Raw genomic sequence first — 10,841 nt, 5'->3', positions numbered from 1 at the left:
TGGAATGGCCATACAGTATATCGGCATAATGGTTGGATCATTGACACTCTCCACATTGGGAACTCCTCGAATATGGTTATGGCTGAGTCAGAGTGACAGCGTGACAATGTGGTCTGCCGGCTTGCCTTCCCACTGGCCAGTCCTCCCTTAAACACATTTTTATATAATAATAAGATATAAGTACATACATTATGTCACCCTCATGATAATGTCACACACATTTCTTTCAGAGACTGCACAACCCACACTAGAGGAGATACTCTCTAGTCTACAAGTACAATGTAGGATAGCTTAATACAATCAAGTCAAAGATACAATTCCATTCCCTTTTGCCTCCTTCACCTGACAGGGCTAATGTCAACACTGCAAACAGATATCAGATGAATACAACATGATATCATGTTGTACAGTACCTCAGATGCAGATAAAGCACTCACAGCAAAAGTCTTTAACACTTGACTATGAAGATGAGATGGTATTATCATGCACTCTGGGGTTATTCACTCTTTGGTGCAGTTGCTTTATATTATGAGCAAATGAATGCAAAGGAGACCACTTGAGGCATTAGCACTCATATACATGGTCAATATTCGTTGAATGATGCATTCATTGCCAGGTCAAAATGATTGAATCCAAGGCAAAGCAAGACTCGATTTTGGGAGGTATAGAATGTGTATTGTGAAACGAATAAGTGGTACTAATACAGTAAAATGATATTGTTTTGTATAGTTGTAGGCAGTTGCAATGATATTGTGTGGTTGTCACAAAATCCCAAGGCAAACCTGGCCTTGTCTCATGAGCATGGCACATTAGTGTGCCTTGGCACACCATTTGAGAACCGGTTGCTATAGGCTATGATCTGGTATACAGTTCACATTCACAATTGGCAGTCCTAATTTAGAAGGTGGTGTTTGTTTTCTCTTTATTTTCTTTCGCTCAAAATGTTCTGCCAGTTATTCTCTTCCCATTTATGCTGGACAAGAACTAGACACTTTCTATTGTAGTTCTTTACCGGGCTTTTGCAGAGAAAAGCCTGTGAAAGACGTTACTTACGTGCTCTTGGTAAACACACCCAGCATCAAATAGAATCCAACAACCACATGGGTTCATGAATACATGCACAAAGAGGCTTGCCTGCAGATGATGATTACAATATATATATATATATTTTTCCATACAAACATTTGAATGTTGTCATCACCTTGCACAATTTTATATAATACATGGACAATAAAATGCATAATATTCTTACTGTGTATTTGACTTGATCATTCTGAATGATTGCTCAAATGATTCACAGTACTAAAATGATTATTGGGCTTTTGGAAAAGTTATGAAGTCAGTGTTTCCAATGAACAATGATATCACAAGATTATAAAAAGACCATGGTCACTGGTCTCTGGTACCTTTATTTTAGAAGAACGTGGTATGATTAACCAGTGCATCCTACCATTTGCATCGGCGTTTGGGCAATTTTCAAGTGGATTATGTGCAGTCTCCGGTTTTATTACCTAAGTACATTTATTGTACCATTACATTAGTTGCCTAACCTAGATCATCTTTGAAAAGCTACAGTATTTGTTTTGCCCATGAGCAGTGAGAATGGTGGATGTGTGTATTCATTATGAAGTTCCCTGCTAGGCTTTTAATTAACTGGGTCATGCATAGAAGATAGAACCTGCTCCTTTGCCAGCAAGCTACATTGCATGTTTCATTAAAATACAATAAAAAATGTAAAAAGAATATCGGAATGTTTCCATTTGAAAAAATAACTGCTTCATATTCTGTGAATAACATTTGCATGGTTCAGAATTGGTTTAAAGACAGGTGAAGATTTAAAACAAAAATCTGACTTGTGCATCACTAATCTCAAATTCAAGAAGAGAAGTTAGTAAAAGATATTCTTAGATGAGAGCGATGCCTAAGGGCTCAACAACTGAGAACAGACTCTAGAGTTATTTTTTTTCCTCAGGCATTTACCATCATTCCACTGCATGCTGATTCATTGCTGATAACACACGTACACACTCACATATGGGTGTGTGCACACAGCCGCACACACAGCCATGCACAAACACACACACACACACACACACACACACACACACACACACACACACACACACACACACACACACACACACACACACACACACACACACACACACACACACACACACACACACACACAGAGGAACTTTGAGATAACTGGAAACTGTAACACAACATTCCCTTCACTATCGGAGGGCAAAAAGAGCGTTACGCCTGATTTATACTTAATCGAGGGCTGGCCACCCGTTGTAAGCTTATTGTCTTCTATTTTTGGAGTGCGACATGATGTGCAAACTAGTATAACTGAGGCTTTAGAGAAGGGGAGGGGGTGCAAAAAGCTTTGCTTCAGAGTGAATGGAACAGGTTGGCAAGAGTTGATCAACCTACATGCATTCTGTTGCTTTGGCATCATTGGCTGTTAGTGTTTCACTTCCAAGTGAAACACTTGGAAGGAATGTCAGCAAGCTATGAGTCTAATTGGATGCTTGATTAATTAGTCTCTGAAGGAAAGGGAGAACAGTAATAAAGCTGATTCTGCATAATCTGGAGCCCTTGTAGTAAATTCACTCCCAAGTATGAAATACTCTAGCTTGATTAAATGATTGGCTATATATTATACCAGTTTTACACTTAGGAACATGCTTTCATTCAGCACTGACTTTAGTAAAAGCTGTAGCCACAGTAAGAACTTCTCATTCATTGCAAGCTTGAGTAGGATATGGCCTGTTTCAGTAATGTCTCGATATTTCCTAAAGTACTACTAGTCCTGTGATAATTTTATACAATTAAACGTTTATATAATATTACCACTTTTGTTTCACTGGCATACAATAACTCTCTTGTCTACTGAGCCCCTACTAGGCCCCGAATCTGATCAGACAGGACTTGTTTTGCATGCCGCAAGATTTAGGGTGTGCCAAACTGTCTTGTCTCTCTTGATATTGTGAGGCGAGTTGTAACTTCGTCGTCTTCACCACAGAAGGCAATGATGCGGGGTTCTTTACTACTTTTAGTTGAATTTCTTTTATCTTGGGGAAGTCCAGGGTGCCCCTCCACAAACTGGACGTGCAAGAACACAAATACACAGTGCCCTGCAACACAAAAGCAGCCAGCAAATGCATTCACTCATATTTAGAACAATCACAAAAAGTTGGTTCCAGCTGCTGAAACATGATCTGTCTGATCGGCAGTTGTGCATTTTTTTAAGTAAAAGTATCGTACTGCAATATAGAAATACTTTGTTACAAATAAAAGTCTGGAATTTAGAATTTACTTGAGTAAAAGTACAAAAGTATTGGTATCAACAGTACCAAAGTAAAAGTACTCATTATGCAGAATGTCCTATTTAAAGTTTTGAAAATAGCAGTTCTGCAAGCTCACATGTAAGCTTGTAGATCGGCTATTTTCAAATGGTCTAAATGTAAGTGGTCAATGCGAGTAACTAGTACGTTTTTCAAATAAATGTAGTGGAGTAAAAGTACAATATTTGGATCTGAGATGTAGTCTAGTAGAAGTAAAAGTATAGGAAATTGGAAATACTCAAGTAAAGTAAAAAATACCTCAAAGTTGTACTTAAGTACTGTACTTAAGTAAATGTACTTGGTTACTTACACCACTGCTGATCGGACCCTTATGCTGGCAGAATGACGCCTCACCCAGTTGCTCAAGACCAACTGTCTGGCGATATTTCCAGATTAAGAAACCAAGTGACATCTCTGATTATCAGGGCCCTGCTGCAACAGAGGTCCCTCCTGGATGGCAGAGGCTCTTGAGGCGGTGTCACCATCCTGGAACTGAATTGGGATGATTTCTGGTTTAAAGGCTTGGCTCTCTGTGTGATAGAATCAGATAGGGGTGAAGCTGCCCGTAAGTTGTGACAGACAAACAGATAAAGTGACAGAGCGATAAAGATAGAGAGGGAAAAGCACAGCTACAGAGTTGGAAACAGCCAAGGGAGGCAGACGGAAGTGGGTGATCTTACTGATACGGTACAAGACCTCCAAGGTCACTGACGCTGGGTGTTTTGGATGTTATCTGACACATGTCATGAAAAAAAGAAAAAATGAAGTGATGGAATGCTGCAATGGGAATGAAAAAGATCCCCCTCCCCAACCTGGTCTTGTCATTGCTAGAGAGTAGCATTAATGCCCTCAAGGGGCAATGATAAAAACAACGATTACATCCATGAACCATGGAAACTGATAATGAAAAATCTCTTGTGTTGTTGATAGGGCATGCTATTACACTGTAGAAAGTAGAGCATGACACTATTCATATCTGATTCTATTATCCATGAAGCTGCTGCCATAATTGGCTCCAGAGATTTTTAAATGCTGTAGAAAGCAAATACAACTCAGTCAGAAAATGGCTTTGACCTGTATGTAGTTCTAAGCTGAATTGTAGTTTTTATAGTGTGCTTCAGAATTTTATCCAGCTATAGACCCATTTCTTGTTTACAAACATTGAGACTAAATGCACAGGTGACTGTATCATGTAATCAATTCCCAACAATCCCCAAACCTGTTGGTTTCATTGGCTCATTTGGTACCGACCTGCGCGCGCATCTAGGATAATCTAGGGTTATCAGTGTAACGTGGACCAGAAATGCATATACTGTAATACTAATATTAAGACACAGCAGAATTCTCGGTTTTCTTTCACCAGGAAAACACTGACCCGCCTATATTATTTATTCAGGGGGCATTGAATTTAATCACCACACCACATAATTATTGTCCTCCAGATTTTGTTTTGTTTTACTATACATGCCCTATCTCTCTCCATCTATCTGTCTGTGTGTGGCGCATGTTGTGGGGATGTGTGCGCGAATTAAAAGGCACAGAGCAATGGGATAAAAGGTTTAGAATAAAGGATGTTGATTGTTAATTATTTGTGACAATTACAGTATGTTTGGACTGGGGCAGACTGGGAACACAAGTCAGCACTGGAATCTAAATGACGGTGGCCCTCATAGCTGTCCAAATTTATATAAAAATAATAATGCAGTAACAGCAGGCAGCCAAATCCTTGAAAAAACAAATCATACTAAAGGGAGCAGCATGATAGGACCAATCCTGTGTTTTCGCAATCCTTGCAGTAGTGTACTGTAGTTACCGTGTAGGCTACTCATGTCACTGGCTCAGCTGAAAAGCCTACATACAGTGCCGGACAGGGACATAAATTCGGCCCTGGCATCTTGGCCCAGACTGGCCCACCACAACTGGCGCGAACCGAATATAGAAGATCTACAAGTCCACAACACGTCAAGACAGCTTTTGCAGAGAAAAGCCTTCTTCGCTCTCCAGATGGCGCTGTTTTAGGGTGGCACGCATAGACCCTGTGTTTCCACATCTGTAGCCAGTGTCATGTTCATTTCATTTAACACCTACCTCGCCATCGATCCACAGTTTTTGATTGGGACCATCCATCCATCAATCCATCCATCCATCTTCAACGGCTTATCTGGAATCGGGTCGCGGGGTTAACAGTTCCAAGTAACTGACAGAGATATGCATGAACGTTACTTTTGAGTCTGTTCTGGCGTCCTTATTTTGGACATGTCATCATAGCCACAAAAAGGTCAAGTACCAATTGGCATTCCAAACTGACACCTCTGCAATTCACGATTTCATATGATATTTAAGATGGTATCTGTACAGCTACCACTCCATCCAAAAACATTTATTTAATTTGACAGAGATATGTGTGAACGTTACTTTTGAGTCTGTCCTGGCGTCCTTTGTCTTCTACAAATTGGTATTCCAAACTGACACCTCTGCATATGACATCAGTCGGACATCAGCGTTGTTTGCATGACATTCTTTTCACTGTACCAATATAAGTTGTAGAGTGTGCAATAGAACTTCATTGTTATACTGTACTGGAATTGATCAATCTGTTTATGCGCTGTGGTGGTTCAATCTAAAATGTTGCGTTGGACCACTTATCTGAAAGGAGTGCCAATGAGATCCTACCCCGCTGCTGTGACAGTGGGGAACAAGCTGTACTCCTTTGGAGGGTGCAAGTGGTACAATGACGTTAGTGACAGGGGTCAGATTCCCGTGCACGTCTTCAACACAGTGTCTTTGGTCTGGATGAAGTTGCCTCGTGTGACAACTGGAAAGAGAACACGTACCCTTTATGTCCCTGCCAACCGAGTGGTCCACACAGCTGTGCTGATAAAAGATATCGTCTACATCTGGGGGGGAATAGCAGACTTTAAGATAAAGAAGCATGGGGACTGGCTTACCGTCCAAGGCCGCTACTGCAACGTGCTTTATGCATTTGATGTTGACACCCATGGATGGTTAAAGGCTAGTATTTCTGGGACTGTTCCAGGGGGGAGGAAGAGCCACTCAGCATGTGCCTTGGAGAAGGTAATGTATATACTTGGAGGATACAACAAGCCGATTGAATTCTATAATGACACCTACTTCTATAATGACACCTATAAGTTGGACACCACAACAATGGTCTGGTCTTTAATTAACACCAAAGGGACTATGCCACTTGTTTCATTAAGTCACTCTGCCATTGTTATCGGGACAAAGATGTTTGTATTTGGAGGTGGAGTGGACCAGGACATTGAGGACAACTACAACAACACTGTCAGAGTGTTTGACACAGAGACCAACTGCTGGCTGAACGCACCTTCTGCACAGCTTCTTCCAGAACAACGCAAGAATCATTCAGCCTTTACCTACAATGGAGAGCTGTATATATGCGGTGGCTACAAAATGAACCAGGAATTCACTGATCTGTGGAAATTCAGTCCAAAGACCTTCTCCTGGAAGATGGTTGAGTCCAAGGGAAAAGGCCCAGGCACAATGAATGCTTTGTGCTGTTGCATGGTGGGAGACCGTGTCATCCTCTTTAGTGAATGTAAGCTGCATATCCTTGACTTGAGTCCCAGTATGAAGACTTTATGCAAGCTAGCAGTTATTCAGTACGGTCTGGAACAGTCTGGACTTCCACACAACATCAGGTGGGAACTGGCAGCCATGACTACCGGCAGCAAACAGCACTTATAACCTCAGATCTACCGTCCGTCCATAGCCTGGAGATCATGGTACGTCTGACCCCCTCATAGTAACACTGACATCATCAATTCAATATCAATCTTGCCCAAATATGGAGTTCCACCCCGCCTGACACACAGCACAGATTTTGTCCCTGCTGCCCTTGTTTTCACATGTCATCATAGACACAAAAAAAGAGAAAACAAAGTGAAACGTAGGAGCGGTTTGCACCGCTCAAAAAGAAGACAAATATCACACCCAAAGTGAAGTAAGCGGTGGTCGTGCTTGCATAACGTCTTCAGACTAGGATTTGAGTCTAGGATGTACAGGGTATGCTACACACACACACGTTTTGCTATGGCAAAACGCTGAGGAAAAAGGCTACAGACATACGACATAGGACAAACATGATGCTACGTACACACATTTTACTATGGCAAAACGCTGAGGAAAAAGGCTACAGACACACGCACAGCCACTCTTAGGAGCATTATCTCAATCCTTAACTTGTGTAGCTGGTTCCGTTCCAGTCAATAGCGACTTTAAGTTTTGACGGCTACGGCAGATGGCAACGGTAACCGGAAATGGATCAGTGCTCGATATATGAACCTGCCGCTGTCGCAGCCGTCTCTACAACGCCAGAAGCTCCCTTTCCACGTAGTGACTACAACTTCTGCTGCATAGACGCGTCTAATAATAGATGAAAGAATGACTTTGAACAAACAAATACACATATCTACATATACTAATATTGTATACATCAATTGATTGTTAAATTGTATTTACTGAAGCCCTTACCACCAACAGCAACAGATTGTATTACCTCAGATCCACCGTCCGTCCAGGCTATGGGATCAGAGCATACAGTAGTACGTCTGATCCTGTCAGAGTGACACTGACATCATCAATTCAACATCAATCTCGCCCAAATATGGAGTTCCACCCCTCCTGACAGAGATGTGTGCTTCACTGAACAATCTTTTCGAGTTTGTTTTGGTGTCCTTAATTGGAACAAAAAAGAAAGCTCTGAATATAAAACAAATAATAATACTACACCTAGTGTAAAAAGAGCGGTGCTATTTATGAGTTCATTTCATTAAGAGTCCCGCAAAGCTTGGTCAATGTGACCCTTGGAGTACAACAAACAGACCCTCGTCTGGCCGAGCACATCTTCTGGACAGCTTCTTCCAGAAGGACACAGGGGGTCATTTAGCTTTTGCTTGCGAGGAGAACTGTACGTATTCTGTGGCTACAATAGAACCCCCCCCCCCCCCCCCGCAAAAAAAAGAAAAGTACAACATTTGTAACTCAATTCTTTGCCTCTGGGGGGGTCCCTCATACATACAATTTTGAGACGGGGGACAGCGGCCAAATACATATCATTTTTGGGGGTCCTTGACATGAAAAAGTTTGAGAACCACGGACATAGAAACATGCGTTTTCTTTTTTTTTAAACTTCGAAGGATTTCGCTTCTTCATCCATTTATAGAATCGGGTCAAAAATGTTCAAAGACTTAACTAAGTAAAAATATCAAGATCTACAAGCTTGTGAACTTGTAGATCTGCTATTGTTTAATAGTTAAAATATTACTTTACTACTTAGTTAATGTATTACTTTAAATCTGAGGATCATCCAGCTTGGATGGAGATCGAAAAGTTTTCAATTATATCTAAATACCTCTTAACCTACCGGTATATGTATTCAGCTGATCTTAAAACACTGAAAAAACAAACAACTAATCATTTTGTTTTAAATGCCATCAGAGTTTGGTATGAGGTACAAGGTTCTCTGGGTGAGACACAGCTCACTCTGTCAGGTTTTAGCCCTATATGGGGCAACCTGAGGTTCATACCGGGGAGAAGTGACTACGGGTTTCAAATATGGGCCAATAAAGGTCTAGGAAAAATTCAGGACAAAGATAATAGACTTATGACATTTGAAGAATCAATTACAAGATACGATATCCCCAGGAGTCATTCCTTTAAATATGTACAAATAAGGAGCTTTATCCAGGTTAGAATGGCACTGTATTATATTGATAGTTGTGCTTTAGGACACTTTATGTATATATATTTATATATATTATTCGTTCCCTTTCTTGATGAAATTCAGTCCAAAGACCTTCTCCTGGAAGATGGTTGAGCCCAAGGGAATAGGCCCAGGCACAATGAATTCTTTGTGCTGTTGCATGGTTGGAGACCGTGTAATCCTCTTTAGTGGATGGAACCTGCATATCCTTGACTTGAGTCCGAGTATGAAGACTTTATGCAAGCTAGCAGTTATTCAGTACAGTCTGGAGCAGTCTGGACTTCCACACAACATCAGGTGGGAACTGGCAGCCCTGACTACCGACAGCAACCGCACTTATAACCTCAGATCTACCGTCCGTCCATAGCCTGGAGAGCATAGTACTGTACTAACTACACAGTCTTAAAATAATCACATATTTTGACTCTATGGCAGGAGACTACGGTCAAAATGATTCATAAGAATATGGGTACATGACATTAACAGTGAATTTGTATTATCAATTTCATAAAATGTGATGTCCTGCAGACCATATCACATGGACAAGAACTGTGGTAAACGTGTGAAGTGTTTGCAACAAAGCATTTCTTGTTTTCTTTTCTCACTCTAATTCCTGGAAAAAGAGAAATGTAACAGTACAGTAGTCTACATGGCAGTGTTTCCAGACATTTCATTTGTGACTCCATCAAGTTCTCTTGTACTCTGAGAAGTCACCTCTTGACAGTTGCGGCGGTCTGTCTGACCTAAAAACAAACATGTCGTTTGGCAGTGTTGTGCCACCAACTGACTAATGCATAATTAACAGACATTCTGTGCTGTAAGAATCTTTCAGACTTTTTTGTGCTCAATGATTTTAGTTCCCTCTCCAAATTGTCTGCATCTGTTTTGAAGCTTAGCTCAGTGCAACAACAAGGCTATGCAATAACAATATTATTATATAATCTGTATCTATATTTCACATTGTTTATCAGAGGAAAACATCTGATCTCACAACCTCCTTTCGCTTACACCACAGAGGGAACAAATGCAGAGATATAAACTCTGCCAAGTTGAGTCTATTAATTGAGGAGACTGAAGGCACCCAACTGTGTTGTTGTGTCCGTTCCAGCTACACACAGAAAATCAATGCATCTAGTTATTGACGGCAGTGGCAATGGTTATGTGGGCAGAGAGAACGATTGCTACAGCAGGCTCCTGAGCACATAATAGGACGTGGTTTGGCATTGAGGGGCATGGCTTTGAGCACACAGAATGCCAGGTACAAAGTACCAGAACTCTCCAGTGACCTGCGACAGTAAAGTCCTGAGTGAGTAAAACCTGTAATGATCCAAGAGACCTGTAAAATGTAACCATAATTTGTGATGATCAGGGTTAAATTAACACACTGGATTTTGCGGTCTGTCAAGAGGAGGGACATAGAGGGGTAGAAAAGGTTACGCCTGAAAAAGTTCAAAAAGGCACCACATTTGGATTCTGGAATGGTATTCTCAACAAGACCATACAGTATGAGTATGAGATATTTTGAACCTATACCTATAATTTAACCTCCACATTTAACAAGTATAACTATTAGGAGCAGTGGGCAATTCACCCTTTGTTAGCCTCCTGGTTGGTCCCTGACTGACCAACCAGCAGGCTCTATCTGCCTTGTCCCGCCCTGGTTCCGCCTTTTTTATGTTGAATTAGCTAAAACATAATTTTTGGAGAAATAAAAACATTTAAAAACATGCTGATTCACTATG

This window comes from Nannobrachium achirus (assembly GCF_963921795.1).
Source record: "Nannobrachium achirus genome assembly, chromosome: 17".
In the NCBI taxonomy this organism is placed as follows: Eukaryota; Metazoa; Chordata; class Actinopteri; order Myctophiformes; family Myctophidae; genus Nannobrachium; species Nannobrachium achirus.
This window is presented reverse-complemented; position numbering follows the sequence as displayed.